Below are 22219 nucleotides of genomic sequence, written 5' to 3'. Positions count from 1 at the left end.
TTATAAATCTTAAGGCGCTGTGATACACAGCCTCCAAGGAGGCAAGAAGATAAGAAGAGGCATGCTGGTATACTACATCCTCGTAGTCAAGAATCGGTAAAAAAGTTCCAGACACAAGCTTCTTTCTTGCATTAAATCAAAAGCAAGACTTATTTCTAAAATAAAATCCTAACCTTTTCTTTAACCTTTGTCTCAGATAATTAAAATGTGAATTAAAGAAGCTTGTCATCAATTATGATGCCCAGTACTTATACTCTGAGACTAAATCAATCTGTTTCCCTTGCAGAGTTCGGAGAGCGACAGAACTATCTAAAGAATTTCTAGAATTTGATAACCACATAAATTTTGTTTTCTCAACATTTAAGACCAACTTTAAAGTAAAAAACCTTGCTTGAATAATATCAAATGATGAGTGTAAATCATCCAGAGCTTGTTGTTGTGTAAGAGCAGAACAATAGATGACAGTGTCGTCTGCATAAAAGTGGAACCTTGCTTTTTCAATATTTACTTCTAAACTATATATATATTTATATATATATAGTAAATAATAATGGCCCCAATACAGATCCTTGGGGGACTCCCGTTCCCACTTCAATTAAGTCTGATTTGATACCTTCCACTTGCACACATTGAATTCTTCCCTTTAAATAAGCATTAAACCACGAGACTACATTGTCTGATAGACCAACACTTCTTAGCCTATCTAACAGAATCTTCATGGTCAACTGTATCAAATGCTTTGGTTAAATCAATAAAAAGACACGCACAGTGGTGTTTTTCATCTAGGGACCCAACAAGGTCATTTAAGACTTTTAAAACAGCTGTAATGGTGCTGTGTTTTGGTGGTGCAATAATATTAGCCGCTAATTTTAGAAACAATGGTTCAATAAAATCAGGACCTGATGATTTATTCACATCTAGGTCTTGTAATGCAGAGCAGACATCAAAAGTAGTAACGTGACTAAAAACGAACTCTATTGTCCAAAGATGCTGCTCTGCATTAAGAAATTCATATATTGATTAATTTCCCCTAACAGCTTGCTTTTTGTTTGTGTGTGTGTGTGTGTGTGTGTGTGTGTGTGTGTGTGTGTGTGTGTGTGTGTGTGTGTCTAGTTATGTCAAGGTCTAACATATTTTATTGGATAGAAGAAATCCTTACCTTAATTCTTATTAATTAATTGATTAATTAATGACAAAAAAATCAAAGGGCCTTCAAATATTGTTGTGGACAATGGTTGGCCTTGGAGTCAAAAAGGTTGAGAACCACAGCATTATGGGCATTTTAGGCAGAAAGAAACACCTCTGAGTATACTGCTTCAGTAACAATTTAGAGGTACAATGTTAGTATTTTTTATCTCTCTCTAAATTTTAGTAAACTGTTAATGTACTGGTATACTTTGAATACAATGTAAGTCTATTTGGATAAAAGTGTCTGCCAAAAGCAGAAATGTAAATGCACCTGCTTAACAACTAACAGTAACGAAAGACTGTGGCAATAAGATGGATTTAGAGGCCATGACACATTATACTTCGTCAAAAAAAAAAAACACACAAAAAAAGAAAAGACAAAAAGATGAGCTTCTATATCAGCGTGCTTAAAAACAGAACAAATCGCTCAATGTGAGGCATGACTCTGCGTTTGTCCCATGCAACAAAAGCCAATCTCCTCATGAGGACCATCCATTGACGCTAAATAGCCAACCTACTTAATTCTCTCCTCTCCCAGCCGAACAGTGTGGCAACGGCAACAGACAGCACTCATTTAAACAACAAAGCACATAGACTTCCATTCAGACTAAAGCTGTCCTCTTTCAGGCGTGTATTCTAAAGCCACTTTCTGTTGCCCCCATCTCAGTTACCCCCTCAGTGGACAGAAACCGAGTCCACACAAAGTTGAGCAGTTCGTGTGAGAGAGTGAATGGGGTGGCCTCTCTCTCCAAGTGAAAAAAAAAGGAAGAAGCAATCATTGAGCCCAGCACACCTGAGGGGTGCACCTTTCGTATTGTCTATGGTGGGCTGGGTGGAAAAATAGTCAGGCGGAGGAGGAGAAACATCAAACAGGTGCGGGATGGGCATTTTATGAAAGATTCTTTGATAAGGATAAAAGTGCCGCTTGAACTAAAGTGATTTCAGATGAGCTCATTGTTACAGCTCTTCTAAAGTTCACTTTTAGCACCTCGCGGGCAAAGACTTGTGTTTCTTGAGCTGATCCATTGACAAAACTGTACATGTGTTTGTTGTTAAAGGTAAGCCAAGCTGATTTACTTTTCTGGCTCGAGTGGCGCGCTTTGCTGTAGGATGATGTGACAGGTTTGTTAGGATAGTTGCAGGCGATATCGCATTAAGCAGATTTCTTGATTGCTACAGTAGAAGATGCCAGTTTGATTATGACATCTTGGAAATTTGAGAGAAAGATCAAACAAAAGCTTATTTTTCAACTAGAATGTATTATGTTCCAGATTGTGTCTAAATCTAAAATAGGGTTATATTGAGTTGAGGTAAGAGTCACTTACCAGATACTCAGGGAGTCATGCATCTTCTATCATTTTGCTTCATCTTAGCAGAACATTATGCAAGACACGTGCCATTTAAAAGACACAGCATTATATATATATATATATACTAATTGTTAAGTAAATGTGGATTGTGCATGATGATTATTAAGGACAGATGTGCACAAAGTTTTGAGGTAAGGCACAGATATTGATATCTGAAACCCAAAATTTGAAAATACAGATCACCTATGAGTGTATTGTACAAGCCCTCTGATGTCACAGGTTTTGGCAGGAGAAGCGCTGGATTTGTAACACAGCAAACCAGTGCAATCTTCTTTTTGAAGCTTGAAGATTTCATAAGGGATTAGTACATTTACTCAGTAAATATTTTCATAATTTTTAATAGATTAATCTTAAAACAAACTTAAACAACCAAGCAAATAGAAACCTTTGATGAAACATCTTGATCATCTTTTTCTGTCTAAAACATTTACACCCTTTACATAGAAAACATTATAGAAGGCTGTCATACTTGTATACAAATGTGTACATGGAGGAATGATATCTTTGTCTTCCTCACATTAAAAAATTTCCCTTTTACAGTTGATGTCTACAGTGCACATTTTTATTTAATTCTTCCAATTAGATTTCCATACTCTTTACAGCAAATAGGTGGTAAGAAACTGATTCTGAAGTAAAGGATGACCTGACTGAATACGACATGTACAAGCACTTTTGTTCTGTTATGAAATGTTTAAATAAATATATGCCGGTATTTAAATTTTAGGATTTTTTTATGAATTGGTATCTTACAATCAGGCACTTTAACTTAATTATAATGATTGAGAGTTGGCTTACAGTACATTATGGTATCAGCATACTCATTTTGATGTTTTTTTAACCATCTTTTAAAAATCTATCCAAAAGAATGAAACATTTTAAATACAAGCCAAATTACATCACAAAAAATACTGAATTTATAAAAGACTTCCTCATGTTATGCTATTGTTGTCCCACCAAAGAAAGATGTCATTCCTTGAGGATACTGCCATTATTGAACTGGATTTTGTTTGTTAGAACAGCAGGGAAAAAAGTGTAATTGAGGACACGAAAACCCTATAAAATAATTTAAAAAATTAAAAAGAAATTCCACAGAAAACATTTACGTTGCAGTTATAGAAATGAAAAAATTCTTGGTAATATCTGGTAAATCAAAGTAGTTAAATTGTTTAAAACTTAACATTTAATTGTGATTTTGTAATAAATGCAAATGCATATAGTTTACATATTTAAATATTGTGAGTTTTAATATTGTATTCAATATATTAAGACCATATATAACAACATGCATAAGAATGAAAACATCAGCATCTTAAAATTAAGATTTAAATTATACAACTTTATTTATTTTAATGCAACTCAACAGTGTGTATTTTGCATTTACAAAATATTGTTATTCCTTTTTTTTTTTTTTTTTTTTTACCTTTTTTTGATATCCCAGCTGAGTAAAGACAGAGGCCTTAATATTCATGAGTAAAATATATATTCAAATCCTAGTGAGAAATGTACAGACAAAAAATGCTCAGCTGCTGGATGCCAACTGTAATATAATGTACATATTTCAAACCTCCTTGAGCTTGTGCTCTTAATATAGGTCATCTCTGATACATCTGGCTATATCACTGTCCCGGAATAATCTCTCTCGATTGCACCGTCTACAGTAACCAGCATCTACAGATGCTCTATTTTCTACTACTGTCCTTCATTCCCAGACTGGACAGTAGTCAGTTTTATCACCTGTTTGGAGATAGAGGTGGAGTGATAACCAGTGAGTGGCAGATGATCAGCAGAAGCAGACATTAACCAGATGGCCATAGGTCAACTGGCCACTATGGGAAAACAGCAAAGGTGAAACCGCTCAGACAATACATGCAGGGCCCTTATTAAGAAAGATGAAGGTTGCTGGAGGCGAAACATTTTTCATTCTCACATCGGGGCTATTCAGCTTTCCGCAATGTATCAGAATACAGGATGTTTCATGGATTGAGTTCTCTCACAACTGTCTCGTCCCCAATTCAAACCTCCTGTGGGTTATGAGGCTGATATATGGTTTCTTCCTCAGCCACCTGACCATGAAAAGAGTGTCTGACTATGGTGGTGTGAGGTGGGATGGGGGGGTCACTGACACCTGCCAGGGGCACCAGCTGACAAACTACTATTACCAATGAACCAAAGGCAGAAAAAAAAACATTCAGTAAACAGTGGAAGACTTTTACCTGCTCTTTTTCATAAAATGTTCACAGAACAGAACATATTGTTTCTTATAATAGCTTTTTGTGTGGTCTGTCTGTGCAGTACTTGAATTGGTGTACAGTACAAAGGAATGATGGTAACTCATAGTGTATTTCTCAACATTTATCAAACACAGTCCATGTCAAGGCTGTATTATTGGTTCAGAGGAATTCTCTGTATCCAGTTACATTCACCATTGTTATGACTTTATAATCCAAGTTTTACAGATGGGCACAAAGGGAAGCTCATCAAATTATTGGCTATTTATCACAAACAGTAATTTGCCCAACAATGTAATGCCATCCACTCTATGACTAGCCCACTATTGTGTATCCATGTTCATAATTAGCACTACGAATGACAAATTGTCGTAGTGGGAACCTTTTGTGCAATTCTTAGTCATTATATACAGTACCTTGATACTTAATTTAATATTTTCATTTTGGTAAATTAATTTCATTAAACTTTGATTCAGGTTCAAAATAAGAACATTTACCAAATGCCTATCAAATAATAATTATTATTACATTTTATTTTTGTAAAACTGCCCTTGAAGAAACCTACTTTTAGCCAGTCTGTAATACATTTCTTGAGAATTTATCTATTAATAATTAAGAAAAGTTATGGTTCACTTTATAATTGATACATATTACTACAAGTTCAAAATTACCTATATATATATATATATATATATATATATATACATATATATTGCTCGCTCAGGTTTGGTATTTCAAATGTAGACGTGCGGCAAGCTGATCATAGCTGTACATTAGATACCAATTTTTTTATGAATCTAGTAAAGTAAACTGTAAGCAATTTTTGGTAGCCTACTGGAGTTTAATTTATTCTTTGCTGAAACTTCCGCGTCATCATGGAAAGTACAGGTCATGGTTGCATTAGAAAGAAGCAGAAGGCGTCGCGTCAAGCATTTTCCGCACGTTTTTAGAAGCGACATGTGAACAGCCTCAGAGTCTAATTCTTGTAAGCTAATATGCTTGTAGTATTAAAGCGCTATGACGATCGTATACTATGAATTCATCACTCAAGCTGTTCTTTCCCACAAAAGAAAAAAAAGACCTTTGTGTTCCACCCAACCCTATACTGTACATTGCTTTAAACTTGATATGTTGGAGGTGATAGAGAGAAATGTGGCCATAAGAACAGATATCTAACAAAAAGCCTGATCCTCTGAGGCTGATACTACAATGCAAGACAAAGAGTCCCATATTAAATACTTTTTTTGAATAAAGAGCATCTAAAAAGAAAATGAGTACAGCTTGGCCCACATACAGTAGGCTATACAGTAAAGTCATCTTCTGAAGCACATCAATATAAGTTTTGGGTTGCAGAGGAGACTTTTGATATTGAAATGTAATTTCACATCTCTGTGCTGCCATCAATTGCTTGAGGAGACACATGGAGGTTTACCGTACAAATTGGTTTCAGATCTTATACCTCTATCCTCTCCATTTTTTATGATGAAGTTTAAGCATGGTAAACTGCTGACACTGCTCTTTTCCCTTTTGAATTATTTGTCCCATTCTGTGTACTTCATTATATTGATTCACTGTATATGTCTAAAAGCACTCACACACCTCTCTTGTAAAGCTGCATGTAGATATCAGTATGAGGACAGTCTATATTTCCTAAACAGAATAAACCACAGAATATAGTGTGGAAATGGTTAGTAATATTTAAAGATTAAATTGATCACAGTTAAGGTCAACTAGCAAAAAGTATTATACAACATTTTATGATATCTGAATTTAAAATTAAACATTTTATATACAGTACACAAATAGCCTAATATTATTTTGTTCTTTTGATTTTATATATGATGTGATAGAGATTAGAGAAATGTCAATAAACCATCAGAAATTCAAACTGCGGAGTGAGCTGGTGATTAATCTAGATTTTGCCTTTCTTAATTTCTGTAAGCGGTTTACGTGAACATTAATCATGTTTCACACATTTGATCTGTTGGCTGCGGGGACTGTTCCTCTCTGTGATTAACCTCAGAAAAAAACACTGGCCTAGATTTTCTTTTGACCTGAAATCTACTACTGGATGATTCATAAATTAATAGATATATTTCTGATAAGGTCAGTCTACATTACGTACGGCTAAGTACTCATTATTCTTCCAAATGTCTTATTTACTGATTTATATTTTGCAGAAAAAAGAAGAATGTCAGTTTGGTTTGGAAAAGCATGATGAACTATTCCTGTATACAGCAGAAGGTTTTCTTTTACAAGACAAGGCAAATTCACAAAGTTAGCATATGCTGCCCTAAAATATGGCTGTTATCAAATGTCTAATACAGAGAAAACATCAGATCAGTGTAAATATACTGAATTAACTGAACTGAAACTGAAATATTTTACACTTTCTTTTTTTCATACTTTTCTCACAATTTTTGTTAACTTTGTCATCTAAAATGGTGGAGTGAAATAATTTAATCTCAATACATTTTAATCAACATCAACAACTAAAATAATTCAAAATCTAATTGATGACATATTGGCAAACCTAGTTTGCTACTGTCCTTTACTATTTTCATGTGTATGCAACAACATGAGCTTCCTTTACAGACACTGCACAAATTATAAAACTACACTGGAAATCATTCATCCAATTAAAAAATTATGGTAATGATTCACATCTGTAGTTTTTAACTTGAGCCACTGAAAAATAAACAACTTGCCTTAGACGTTTTAGTGTTTTATATAGTACTTTTCAGTACAATCATACCAGGCAATTACAAATCAGATTTTGCCAGTAACAGAAAATATTCACAAGAGAAAATCATAAACATTACTTCTTTATCAAGTTACATCATTCAAATTAAAAAATCAATATGGCAACACTGGGTCACTGTTAACCTAAGATTAACCTAAGAAAGATCACATTTCCTTGTATAGACTGATTCCCTTTGCACATCAAGGATATTGCAAGAAAATGTTCCTTATAAAATACACATATACAGTACACCTAACCCTATCATAAAGAAATTGACCTGCAAATACATGTGCTTAATGGTAGCGGCTACACTTGCTGCCTGAGGGGTATAAATCCCATTCAATTTTTTAATTGTTTGTTGATTAAACATGATGCTGTCGATGAGATGAGATGAGATGAGATAGCATTCTCTGCCTTGCCATTTTATGCAGATGTGTGACAGGGTTTCATCTGCCTAGAAGTCGATCCTGTGCCCCCGGCTTATGTGTCTCTTCACGGCTACGAGTATCTCTTTCTTTAATCTGTCACTTTGAGTTGAAGAACGACTGGATATCATTGAGCACTGTGGCTATACTTGCTTCCTTGCGGTCTTCACACACTTTCTCTGGCTTTACAGCATCAGTGAAATCAGTGGGTGGAATCTTCTGGATGTGCTGTATAAAACATTTTTAAAAGACTAATTTCACTTTGCCAAAGGTTGAAATTATACAAAACTAAAATAAAAGCACCAAACTAAGCACTATTTCAGTTTACTCCAAAGTAAACTGACTGAGGTTCGCTAAAGATCCCAGTTCTTGTTACATATTTATTGTGCCCTTTATTGACTTGATAAATTAATAATGAGTATCATTAAGTTTTGTCAAAAGAATTCAACAAGACAGTTTCTTTAATTTTAGCATTATACTCTGTAAACAGAAAAAGAAAAAACAAGTCAAGGGAGTGGTCTAAATTATTATTATTATTTTTCCCATGTTCGTTGAGATCAAGTTTGCTGACATTTCTTAGGAGGATGAAGTTTGAAAAGAAACTTGTTGCTTAGTGGGATAATGGCAGTCTAATTCAAGTGCAGTGTGTGTCAAAGTTTAACAAAATAGCTGAAGGGCAAATTGCAATATCTATTTGAATCTGATTTATTGTACACTATATGTATTCAGATATGAAATATGGACATTAAATCATCTGTAATATCGTGATTTTTAAATGTATCTAAAAAATTTTTACAAAATCCTTAAGGGAAGATGTAGACTTAGTTTTTTCAGTGAGCCCATTTTATTCTACGACGTACAAATAAATAAACTTGTGATCCACCTTAACATACACTATAGGATATCCACCCATTACTATGACTAAAAGTTTCTCAAATCTTTTCCAGTCTACAAGTTGCATTGAAAACCATTTATAAACCACAGTTTGAGTCTGGTAATACTGCCTATATCATTTTCAACAGACATGTTTCAAGTGTCGTCAAAATATATTAGATTAACTTTTTGTGCTTTTTTGAACTCACTCTCTATTCATACAGTAAATTGTTGCTTCAATAAAAGCTCCTATCTATTTCCATTAAAAAGTAGGCAGCCAAATTTCAGGTAATACACAGTGTAATTGACAGCTACAATAAAAAGAATTATTTCAGATCCAAGGGCACAGTGTTGAGGCTGCCTAAGTGAATGTCTATATGTTAAAAATACGAGTAGCCTAATTTTGTGGCAAGCAGAGGTAAGCAGAGTGGCCACCTGTAAATACGCCTGGAACAAAGCATTTTGTTCAAGGAGAGATAGAATAAACATGGGGAACACATTAAATATGTGCATGATTTTTTTCACTGCAGATCCACTTTATAAAAATGATGTCATAACAGTTTTCTCTGGAAAACATTGGTGCACCTATAGGATTTTTTAAATTCGCCTTATAAACCCTATGTCGAGTTTTTATGAACTGTCTGTGCTTCACCCTTAAATAATATAGAGCTATTTTCATTTTCTTTCACATTAATTAACATGATAATGCTATTCACCAGATTCAGTGATAATGTAATTTACCAGTAAATGAGGGTTTCATCTTATATGACCAGGAACAATGGGAATGGGAAAGTTTCTTTCTTTCTTATAGACTTATAGGTCATGTGCACCCTTGGGTCCAGACTTAGGCATCATACCCAAAGACTCTTTTCTTCAGATTTTTATCAACACGCTGACAGCGCTGAAAGACATGGCTTTTGTGCTCTGTTGTCTATGACAACAGATGTGTCCCTCCCTTCCACATAAAACTGTTGAGAGTTTAATGAAAACAAATAAAAATTTTATAAATAAATAAAAAGGCCCGCTGTGCACTTAAATTCTGCTATATGAAGCCCTTAATCTGTCATCTCGACAGTCAAGATGCATTGCATTCAATAGAATGCTTGTGTGGTATTCCTGAAAGTTGAGCTCACTGCATTAATACAGGAATACGCAGAGAGAAGGAAAGCATTACCTCAAGACAAAACAGAAGAAAACAAACGCAGGATTTTCTGTGGTCTTCAAACAAGAACACCACATTGAAAAGCCAGAGACTGAAAATAGCATGTTAACAGCTTGTGTCAGTCAGCTGTTGACAAGAGGCCTGCAATCTCTCAGTGTAGTGCCTATCAATATTCTAAACACATCTCCTTCAGTAGAGCAGCTCAAGACAAGACCCTAACATATGCACAAGAGTCCCCTCTCCACAGTAAGTAGACCACCGGCTCTCTGCTTCTAAGTGCATGTCCTTTAAAACTTTGACAAAGTTAAGGGACTTCGGTCTAGTTCAAATGCAAAAAGTAATACTCTGACAAGAACACAACAAAATGAGTAAACTTACTGGCAAAACAAACCCATAAAGTTCTTTGTAAGTTCAGTGCTTTAAGTGGGCCGGTACGCATCGGTACTCAGTACCGCCACTTCCAAATATAGCTCTTGAGCGTACCGCCACCTCTCCGTGCGCCCAGAACGTGCTTTTAGTTTTAGCGTACCGGTACGCTCATTTAGACATCTGTTTTAATAGAGGTTTCAATCTTTTGCCTGCGCTGCCGCTTTTCAGAGCGCCCTTCACAATGCAAGCTTCCTAGTTCGTCCCACCGAGAGCAGAGACTACATTACCAATACACCATTGAATATTACAAGTGATAAACGAATGCGTTGATTTTGCCGTTGTCAGTAGTAACTCAACGTGGCCGAGGAGGTTGAGTGAAACCTCGCCTCGGTCACAATACAAATACAGTGAACAACATTGGCTTCAGATTCTGAATACTACAACAACATCGTCAGAATCAGATGAGTCGCTGGCTGACACCCCACCAAGTCTGATAGATATTGTTGCAGGTCAGACGCAAGCTAATGAAGTAATGCAGTAGCTCTTTCAGGAAGGGTGACCAGACGTCCGAACAGTACTTTAAGTGGCCCAAAAGAGGTATATATATATATATATATATATATATATATATATATATATATATATATACAGTATATAGTTTTTTTTTTTTTGATGACTCCCCTCATCCCCTGAGGTAACAACAACTATATTGAAGGGGTTTTATATACAGCAGTCAACAGACGACCTTATAAAAATAATAAATCCTTTTATTAGTTTGTGGATTTGCTTGAGCTAGAAAGAGATAATGAACATAAATAAAATGTTTTTAAAAAAAGCTTTAAAACAAAAGGGGGACAAAAAGGTTTTATTGTCTTTGTGCATATTAATTAGATAAATGAATATCTAAATTCGTGCCTAGCCGCCTACGGTATTTTTTTAGAACTTAGATAAAAGATGCTGCAGCCAATGAGCAACCGGCGGGGGCTGGTTGCAGTACGACTCAACCTCCGCAGACAGTTTTTAATGTTTATCAGACAATAACTAGTCAAGATTTTGCTTTAGTATAATTTCCAGATTCGGGATTCGGGACAACAGTTTAGATTTCGGGACTGTCCCGAAATGATAATTTAAAGTATAATAAATTTAAAAACAATTATTTTAAATTGTAATAATATATCACAATATTACATTTTTTTCTGTATTTTTGATCAAATAAATGCAGGCTTGATGAGCAGAAGAAACTTCTTTCAAAAACATTAAAAATAATAATGTTTCCAAACATTTGGTCTGTACTATATATATATATATAGATATATAGATATATATATATAGATATACATATATCTATATATATATAGATAGATATATAGGCTATAATAGACTACCGGCACCTCTTTTGGGCCACTTAAAGCACTGTGTAAGTTGAAATCATAATCATACAGACTCTGGATCTTCTTATCCTTAAGTATGCTGTCAAATACAATGCTTTGTTTCTAGATTTAGACATTTTTAATGAAAACAGTAGTTGTTTGTCGGCAATTACTGATTGCATCTATAAATATAGTCTACTTATTTAATGACCACAGAGAAAGAGCCATGGTCTCCAATTTTACCTCAACTTGAGTCACTGTGCACCTTAATGTCAGACCAATAGAGGACAGCATTTATGTCTCAGCAGGCCAGTCTTTATCTCTATTAACACAGCTGCAATTGTTTTCTTCTTCCATTTTTACAGAGCGCTGAGAATGTCTGTTGTAGCCGCGTATCTTGGTAGCCAGTTTACTTTTTGACATTTAGCCTAAATGAAAATCTACCTTAAATGTTACAGCTGTTTCCTTGGTTACACATGAGGCACAGAGATCTGTAATTTTTATGTTGACATTTATGGCATAAAACATATGTTAATGAGGAGACTGTTCAGGATTTATCAGTTGTCTTCAATCAAAACGGAGCATTTATCTTTAAAATGACAGTGCTCATTGCCTTGTTTAAGCAAAGCAAGTTTTTTAGCCATATTTTCTATTACGAACTTAGTTATTTAGTGTTGGTTCTCTGTCTCTTCAGCTTTGAGTGATGAGAAACTCTTAAACATTTCATTATCTCTGACAGGGTACATCCAATATCAACCTATTTAGGTGATATCATCTCTACTACTGTCTTCTGAACACCATAATTATCTCAAAGAAGATGGAGGCCTGTCTTCAATGAAATCTGAGTCTAATTGTAAAGCCACATTTAATTTCATGTCAAAAACCTTTGCTTGTAAAATTCCATCTCAAATAATTTCTACAAACAATGACAAGAGGCACACCATTTTATCGCCATCACTTGAAGCTCATCTGAATTGATCTGACAATGCATGTGATACCCAGGAAAAAACTGAACTCTTATCTGCTGAGTACAGTTTATATAAAGTAAACAACTTGAAAATGCAATTTAATAGGTCACAGAATATTTCAAGCGATTCACACCAATAATGAGCAAAGGTGAGTGACTGAATAACACTTGACTAACACTACCTGACACTGAGCCTAATGCAAAAAAGTGGGACACCATGTAGTACTGCCATGTCATTTCATCTGAAATCGAATTGCTAGTGTTTAAAATGTAACCTCTAGACCATTATTTAAGCCGGGAAGATAACTATAGACCGTACTGTGACTTTTTATAGAATGTTAGTCAAGTACAAACATTTAGGTAAAACAGTGAGTTTGTGTAATTTTTTATTGAACATTTATATGCCATCTTAAGCTATGGATGTCAATGACCGCAAATAATAAGTGTATACTTATACTAGTACAATATAAAAACATAAGTATAACATAACACTATATAAAAACATTGGTCAGTTTGGTTGAGCATCCTAACCTGCCCAAACACAGCAGCATTAGCTTCAGCATTAGATGGGGGGAGATTGGGAAACCAGTCTGAAACAATCATTGGTGCCGTGACCCAGATGAGAGTGAGGTTTGGGGGGGTGAGTGTAACGGAGGGCAGCTGGTATGTGCTACGTGGGTAAATCTCACTCCATGGTATCTTGTAAACACACCTTTGTTTCAATATGGACTGAAAAGGTTGAGAACTTACTAAAGAGCTAGAAGGTATGAAGAATATCCATACACTGTTATTTTATTAAGTCATAAAGTATAGCACATAAACAAAAACCATTAATACACCACATAGTTTTTCACGTCAATATAAAAAACCTTGTTTGTTGCAACACAGAAGTATGGCTTGATTATATGTGTCATACTCTGAGTATTGTGGCTCGGTCCGACAGCTCTTCAGTATCCCAAGAGAGCCTCACCTAGTTAAGAAAGCTTATTAGATTTGTCCTATGAGAGGAACAGAGAGTAGCTGAAGAAAAAACACAGCATATGGACATAGACTTGTGTCCCACCTAATTACAGACATTGTGTAATTTTCTATTGTAAGGTACTGTTGTGCCATCTTCCATTGATTTAATTATGCTTTTCACATATTGGCGTAGGGGCCATTTCTACACAGAGGGGGTTTTACACGTTTTTTTTTTTAAATCTGCCTTTTCAGGAGTGTGCTGCAATTTGTCAAGCAATTAGACATACTAATTAAATTTGTGTACCTCTAATCAAACGAATATGCTAAAACATTCTTGCTGCTGCCAGTCCAATGTCTGTTCACATTTAACTTGATGGTTTAAAAGAGGCTCCTACTCTGCCTCCCCTCTCCACTTAATCACCTCATTTGCATTTTATATTGGTAAATCAAATTAAGCACCCGTAGCTTTTAACTTGATTGACTGTGGCCAGGTCCACTCAGATGGGAATTTTTGCAGAAAATTAGACCAATTTTAATGTGTGCAGAGCCTAGTTCCCCGCATACAGCAAATCACATTCACTCAGCTAATTAAAATGATTTTGCCCCCTTTATGTGTGTACGCTCGCATGTGCGTTTGCCAAGGGTTTTGATAGATTTGCCCACCTGGTGTTGTCCATATTCTTTTCATGATTTTATAACAGAGAGTTTTCGTTTCATCTCCCAAAGGAGTGGGTCCAGGCATCAAACACAAAAAGAGAAATAAGTTGTGGCACACAAGCTGCTTGCTTTGACTGCATTTCTGTTGTTTTACTCTTTTGGGAACCAACAGGGAATAATCTGATCACCATTGGGAATATTTATTCAGATAGAACGGCTTTAACGGCACAAAACAAAACAGGTGAAAATGTATGCCATTTTACATTAAATTGACTTGAATTGAACTAAATTAAATAAAAGCTTTTTTGCACATGTAAATAATACATATTATTTTATTAAAAACAAAACATCACATTTGTGTATGGCCGATACAAATATAAAGATAAAACTGTAATAAAAGAACAGGGAAAGCGAGGAGAAAAGGAGATGGGGGTTGGAAAATGATGTGTTGAGGGAATAATCCTGGGCAGGCGCAATGGGTGCAGCTCTCGAGGACGAGGCCTTGAGCTGCCGCCCGCGTGCTCCCCGGGATGTGACAGTCAGCTTAATTGCAGCTTTTAGGATCATTACTGCTAGAATGTGAATGTCAAAATGGACAAGGCTCTCAGCCCCTTTGACAAACAAGCACCTTCCATTTTACAGCATGAGCAACCAAAGATATGGAATAAGAAAAAAAAAGAAAGAAAAAAAATCAATTATGTTTCTAGCCTGAGCAAGCTAAAAAAATCATATTTCGTTCATGCACAAAAACACATTGATCAGACTGATGGAAGGATTAATTTTCATTGGATGGATGAAGACAAAAATAGACTGGATGTTTAGGCTGGTGCATAAACCTTTTGTTTGTTTGTTTGTTTGTTTGTTTTTTGTTGTTGTTGTTTTTATTTTGTTTGTTATTTTTTTATAGCCCATATGTTGAATAGCCAGTAGCAACATATAGGTTGTTTTTCCAGTATGTGTGTGTGTGTGCGTGTGTGTGTGTATATATATATATATATATATTAATTTATGTTTATTATTATTTTTCTTTTTTTGGTTTACTTTAATTCAGATGTTGCAAACAAATACCTCTGAACAAATATGACTGAGTAATTCTGTGTTTAGCCTATGCTTCATAGAACCGCTGCCCTCCACCCATCACATAAACTGAAGATGACCGGAATCAGTGTCTCTGGGTAATATGCATAATCGCTAAGGTGCCTGTTCAGTGGTTTTCAGTCAAGCTTGTTTTTGTTTTTGCAGAGTGTTTTGTCAGCAGCTCTGACCGAAAACTCGCTGATTGCATAAGACAAACATCAATGTTCTCTAGATTTCTACAAGCAGGAGAGCACCGAGACCATGTGTGTTTTTGTATTGTTGTATGAGAACAGCCATGATAGTCATAAACAAATCAAAAACAAATGTGTGGTTAAGGTGGCAAATTGTTTTGTGTGTGCGGTATTTTTGTATGTATGAAGTTGTACTGTTCAGAAGTAGATTTTGCACTCTAAACATGCATTTTTAACAACAAATCTACTCCCACCTCCCCAACCCCTGTTATTTACTTAAGGCTAAAATACACTACATGGTGTAAAATTGGAACAGTTTTTAAAACACTAGGCATCATACACTTGCCAAAAGTTGTTCCTAATAGAACTAACTCACACAGAAATATGTGTCTTGTTGCTTGGAGACACATGACAAACCATTTGTATTCTGAAATCAGCCCAGCATATCAAGCTTATTTCATATCCTCAAGCTAGATGGAATCATAGTCTGAAGCTAAAATATCAAAGTCTTTGCCCATCATACAAATCACCATTTTATGTGAAATCTGTCAACTGTGGCTACTCAAATTTTGCAGACTGTCTCTGACTTTCAGCAGATAACAAACTGGGGCAAAAATATGTACAAAAGTAAAGTAGTGTATTGCAGCCTTTAGAATGGTCAGGCTATGTATTGCTAGAAGCCCTTCATTTCAAGAGAATTATACAAACCTTTCACAACTCTTTTTTTTTGTCGAATCATGGAAATATACTACTCCTCAGGAGCTAGCTTTATAAAATGTGGGCTTAATCTTTTTTTAGTGCTCTAACAAGGAACTGAACTGCTCAGTTCCCTAAGCAGGGCTTCTGGAGTGCAATGGTGAAATTATTCAGAGGCAATGTGCAGCTGAAGGGGTGTAGGTTAAAAGGAGGTGCCTTACGGTTCGGTCTAAATGGTCCATATGTAAAGCTGTTTGCGATGTTAAGTTGCCCTTTGTGTGGGCATCTGCAAAGCAAATAAATAACGTCCCATAATTTGCAGCATAGCAACACGTCGTGCGGGGAATGCGCAGGTGAATCATTTGCATTCTAGATGCCCGTCCGACGTAGTCGTTAATCTCTTTCATGTGCACTCGTAAAAGTGCCAGTGTGATAGAGTCAAGGCAAAGCGGCTTATTGGTGGACAGGTTAAATACTAGGACACCCATGACATGCCTGCTTTCCCACACAGGACCTTGAACCAGGCCTTCTTGCAGATTCCCCACATAATTATTTAGTAGCACATAATCACGTCACAGGAAAAGCGGTTTGTCCCATTAGTGCCTTAATTAGTTGTGGCATCTCTGTTTAGATGTCTGGAATGAGTAGCTCTAAATTAGTTAGCTTCACCAGCAATGGTTTGAGTTTACTGATTAAATCAACCCCGGCTGTGTTAACCAAGCAGGTCTGCTATTCATTATGATGGTTGTGTGCACTGGTCACGTCATTTTGTGATTATTATTATTGTTAAACAATGATGCAAACAATGCCTCTTTTCTGTCTTGACAAAGAAACACGTTTCGACACATCCTTTGGTATTGTTAAGCTCTAAATGCTTCTCTTGTTACATTGTTCTTGTTGTCTAACAGAAATATCGATTTGATGATTATTTGGGATAATTTATATGGATCCTCCAGGAAGATGAGGGGTTGTATTCTGTTATCGAGTCACATTTTCTGGATCATTGGACAATTATCCTACATTGAAAAATCTGTCTCTGCACTTTTGCCTTGTAGCCTAATATTTTTGGTCCTTTTCCCCCAGGGAGATTCAGTATTAGATGCAATATAAACACTCATAATGAGGGGTAGTAGAGGACAGAGACAGCCAAGTTAAGTGTGATTGTTCTGCCTGCAATCTCTGACATAACGCTGGTGTGCGAGACCCCTCACAGTCTGACAGCCTGAGCAGCCTCATGGAAATATTTCTTTTGATGATAAATTATGACATAGGTCAAATGCCTCCAGAATATTTCCCTTCTGAACACCATGGTCTTCATGACCTCATACTTCTTATTTTCCCTTCTTATTTAACCCTTAATCATACTTAGTATTCTCTTAAATATATTGGAAAATGTGGCGCTTCAAAAAAAAAAAAAAAAGGATTTATAAAATGTTGCAATATTTTTGTAGCTTTCGATTTCAATTTTAGTTGAGTTGAGATGTGAAGCTCATGGGAATCAGATAAGAAAAATTCCATGTTTAACAGACACAGCTGGAACCAACTAGTCATATCTGTGCATTTGAGAGTTGATAAAAGCTAATAATTAAATTATAATTATAAAATAAAACTCTTAACAAAATCTCAAGTAAATAGTTTGACTAACAAAAAAGTTTTGGAATCCTTGCAATTACATAATTAGGAGAGACAACAATTCAACCCATGCATCTCCGAAATGCTTAAAATGTTGATAGATATAGACAGATAAAATGATTGATTGAATGAAGGATTTTCTTCAAGATGAGAAATGATGCATCAGTGCTTATAAAAACAAAATGCAGCAAATTATATATGCAGTATTTTAATTAGTTGTCTTAACAGAAAGACAACAATGCTGCTTTTGAAAGGAAGTGAGTCATTAAATATACATTGTGTTTGTATATAAATTATGCTCTCACTGGAAAGACTGTAAGGTTAGAAGACATGGATATTTCAGTTTTAAAAAGGCACCCTCCAGGCGGCCACACAGACTGCTCCTCCAAAAGACGCTGTCATCCTGAATCATATTCTGATTGCTCTCAAGCAGGTGATACAGGATAGCAATTGACAGAACTGATAGTAAAAGAAGGCATCAGACAGTATGTGAAGAGATAAGACTGACTGTGTGTTTTCAGACATCCTCACCTGTGAGGCCCAGGGGCCCCTCTCTTCTCTTGGGGCCTCCGAAACTGTATAAGCATAATAATCAGACTCAAATTGGCTGTGAGGGGAAAAAGTTAGACTATTGAGCCACAAAGCATCAGTGAATGGCTGTCCCAGTCGACTGCTTCCATGAACGAATGATTAAGGTGTACTCGTTATACATTTTTTATAAGTGCTATCTCTGTTGGATATCAGCCAAGCAGGTCCAAGTAGAATTGGGTCTTTCCACTGCTTTTAAAACAGACGTTATATAGTCGCCTTAGGCTTCCAATTACTTGTGATTTTGTTTATTGTTTTTTTGTTTTCTGAAAAGCCATCCCATTGGATTTCTAAGGAAGCATAGTGTTTTGTCTCCTGTTAAAGAGACTGACACCGGAGCAACGTGACTCTTGTCATTGTGGGCTTTATCGGTGATCTTTCTCTGGATGTGAAGGGCTTTGCCCTGCCACCTGTTCAGGTTTGACTTTTACCAAACTGCATATCAGGATTTCTCATCAAAAACATGAGATTTATAATGATGTGCTATAATTTCATCTTTAATAATGAATATGACTTCTATGCAGAATTCAAGTAAAATATCAAGTGGATAGATCTGATAATAGTTGGTTTTTATTATTATTATTTACATTTTTTTTTTGTACAAATAACTTCCATTGTCTTTAAATCTTAAAAACTTAATAAAACTCATGTTGCTGTCAGTCAAAAGGGGTGCCAGTATTGACTTAAAGAGTTGGTTCGCCCAAAAATGAGAATTCGGTCGTCATTTACTCACCGTCATGTTGCTCCAAACCCATATGACTTGCTTTTTTTACTGAAAAAACTCAAAAGAAGATATTTTTTTATATTGTTTTGTAACCAAACAATATTGGAGCCCACTGTATAAAAAAAATCTCAAAATATATGTTATATTTATTTATGTTCCACAGATAAAAGTCAGTTTTGGAATGACATGAGGGAGATTAAATGATGACAGAATTTTCATTTTTGGGTGGACTTGTAACTTTAATGTTCCAGCATATTAAATGAAAAAAATACATTAAATAATTACATTCCAAATGTAAACACAGAATCAGTAATAAAGGCAGTATTTAATGTCATGATTCTACAATTCTATTCTATCCATTAGTAGCCCACAAAACATACACAGGTCATTTAGTCTGATAACTGATGTAAAGGAGAGTCATGTGTTTTTTTTTCCAGCTATTTGATGATTTAGTTGATGCCTAGAGCGGATTTGCGTTGCCTTGGTTTCCAAGATGGTATCATAGGGTGGCTTGTGGGCTATTTAATACATGTAGTAAGCTAACCAGTCATCCACCTCAATCAGCACTTGAGTTGCCATGACAAGAGTTACATGTTAATTTTTATAAGGGTAAGTCTGCGTAATCTCCTTCCTGATAAGAAGTGTATAGTAGTTACTCGACACTGCAGAAACTAATTAAGGTTAGAATAAAGTAAAATTAAGTGTAAAATGATAACTAGTGTCACATGAAATTGATTTAGCATATTAATGATTTCAGTATATAACACTTTCTAGGTCATCACTAATGTATCTTACTAATAATATTCATATATATTAATGTAATATACTGTATAGCTGTAGTACATTGCTTTTTAAATTCCACCTTTGACAATTAATTTTATAATTAGTGATAAAATAGTCAGCTAACATAAGAACAGCAATGATATTTCGTTTTTTTTAACCACTTGTATGACATTATAATTTATTGCTATGCATAAAAAATACCTATCAATCACTGACACACACACACACACACATATATATATATATATATATATATATATAATTTTTTTTTTTTTTTTTTTTTTTTTTTTTTTAGTCACACTGTAAATCCAGCATCTGACTTCCCATTAAGGCAAGACAATTACAAGGGTCTTGTAAAGTTGTTTAAGCAGGAACATAAAAAGCTCAAGGTGTCCTTATAAACTATAGCTGTGGGGCTTGTAGATTTTTGTCTCTGTAGATTAATCATGTGCTCCTTGACCTATGATAGACAAATCTACCTTCCCTTAGTCTTTTATTATTTTAAATAGTCTTAGTAAAAATGCTTCAGGGAACCTGTATTGCTGATACGTTTGTTACATTGTTTTCCTGTCAGCATTCTTACCTCTGCCTCCAGCACTATTGTAAAAAGCCTAATAGCTAGTATGTATCATATCCCTATATAAAGTTTGATATATCATGAGCAGATGTGGGAAGTGGGAAAGAGTCGGAGAAGTGTTATGTATATTTAAGTAAAAACTAACATTTCAGACCTGAATTAATGTTATTTGTTTACATTACAAATAAAAACCTGTGTTGATCAGTGTTACAAAATGATTGAACTGGATTCATTATTAATTATACTGTTGTGTATTTTGCTTTAATCAAAAGTTGTTTAACCCTGTAATCCTTGTAAATATGAAATGACGTATGAAATAATAGTCAAGCACTGAGTTTAGGTGTTTTTTTTTTTGTTATTGTTTTTTTATTTGTGTTTTATTTTAACAGTTTATTGAGCCTGTAGATAAAATCTAAATAAATAAATATTTGTTTTTTACAAAAGTTGTATATGTGTGTTGGTGCAAAAGGGCTTGCTGGCTCATCTGTTATATTATAGGAGAAAAGAAAAGGATATATATATATATATATATATATATATATTACCATTATATAGCAGAAGTTCTGATCATGTTGCTAATTTAGAGGCCTTAGAATTTTGCTTCGAAAATATGATATACAGTAGAATTAGGGTTAGGGGTTTATAGGGTTAAGGCTTCCCTAAATTATTTAGTTCATATTGAAAGGTGGCTTGCTATATTGAATGCTCAGAAATGTAAACTTTATTAATCAGAAGTATTTTGATGTTACCAAATACCCTGCATGAACAATGCACCACACTTGGCCTGAAAGCTTTTGCTGTTCTCAAAGAACACAAAGTTTTTCACCCACAAGTCCCCTTCTCAGTATGCCAATGTCATTTTATGCCATCATACTCCCAATGAGGCTGTTTTGACCACTTTGGCCCCTGGAAAAGAATGAGGGGGCTGTTGTGAAGAGAGCCAGGCTTTTCTGGAGCTGAGAAGTTGGAGTGTGCTCTTTTAAACCTTGAGCGTGATTCCCCCGTGGATCCGTAAGACTTAACTCACAGCAAGGCGTAGCTCTTAGCATTCTTTTTTCACACGTGCTACGCTGACAACTAACACTTGGAGTGTCCTCTTCATCGACACGTTCCAAAGAGGATCAGGCTTGACCAGCACCTCTCTCTAGATCTGCTGACAGACACTGAAAGTCTCCAGAAGAGCCGATGCTGAAAATGCCAGCTTTATTCAAACATTCTGTCCATCCAAACTCATAAAGGGATAGTTCACCCAAAAAATGCAAATTCTGTCATTATTCTTTCACCCTTATATTGTTCCAAAACTGTATTGACTAACTTGTCCTTAATCTATGAAACATATATATATATATATATATATATATATATATATATATATATATATATATATATATATATATATATATATTGAGTCTTATTGTTTTGTTTTTTTTGTTTTTACTGTCCATACAGTGGAAGTCAGTGGTAACCAAAATGGTGTGATTGTCAACATTCCTCAAAATATCTTGTACAGATGTTTGTACAGGTTTGGAACAACAGGGTCATTAAATGATGGCAGAATTAGCATTTTTGGGTGGACTATCACTTTAAGCACAAACGCAGTTGCTGTCTAAAGCAAGTCAGTGGTGCAGCTCTTGTAAAG

This window comes from Carassius carassius, chromosome 4 (assembly GCF_963082965.1).
Source record: "Carassius carassius chromosome 4, fCarCar2.1, whole genome shotgun sequence".
Lineage (NCBI taxonomy): Eukaryota > Metazoa > Chordata > Actinopteri > Cypriniformes > Cyprinidae > Carassius > Carassius carassius.
The sequence above is the reverse complement of the archived record's forward strand: the minus strand, read 5'-3'. Positions refer to the sequence as shown.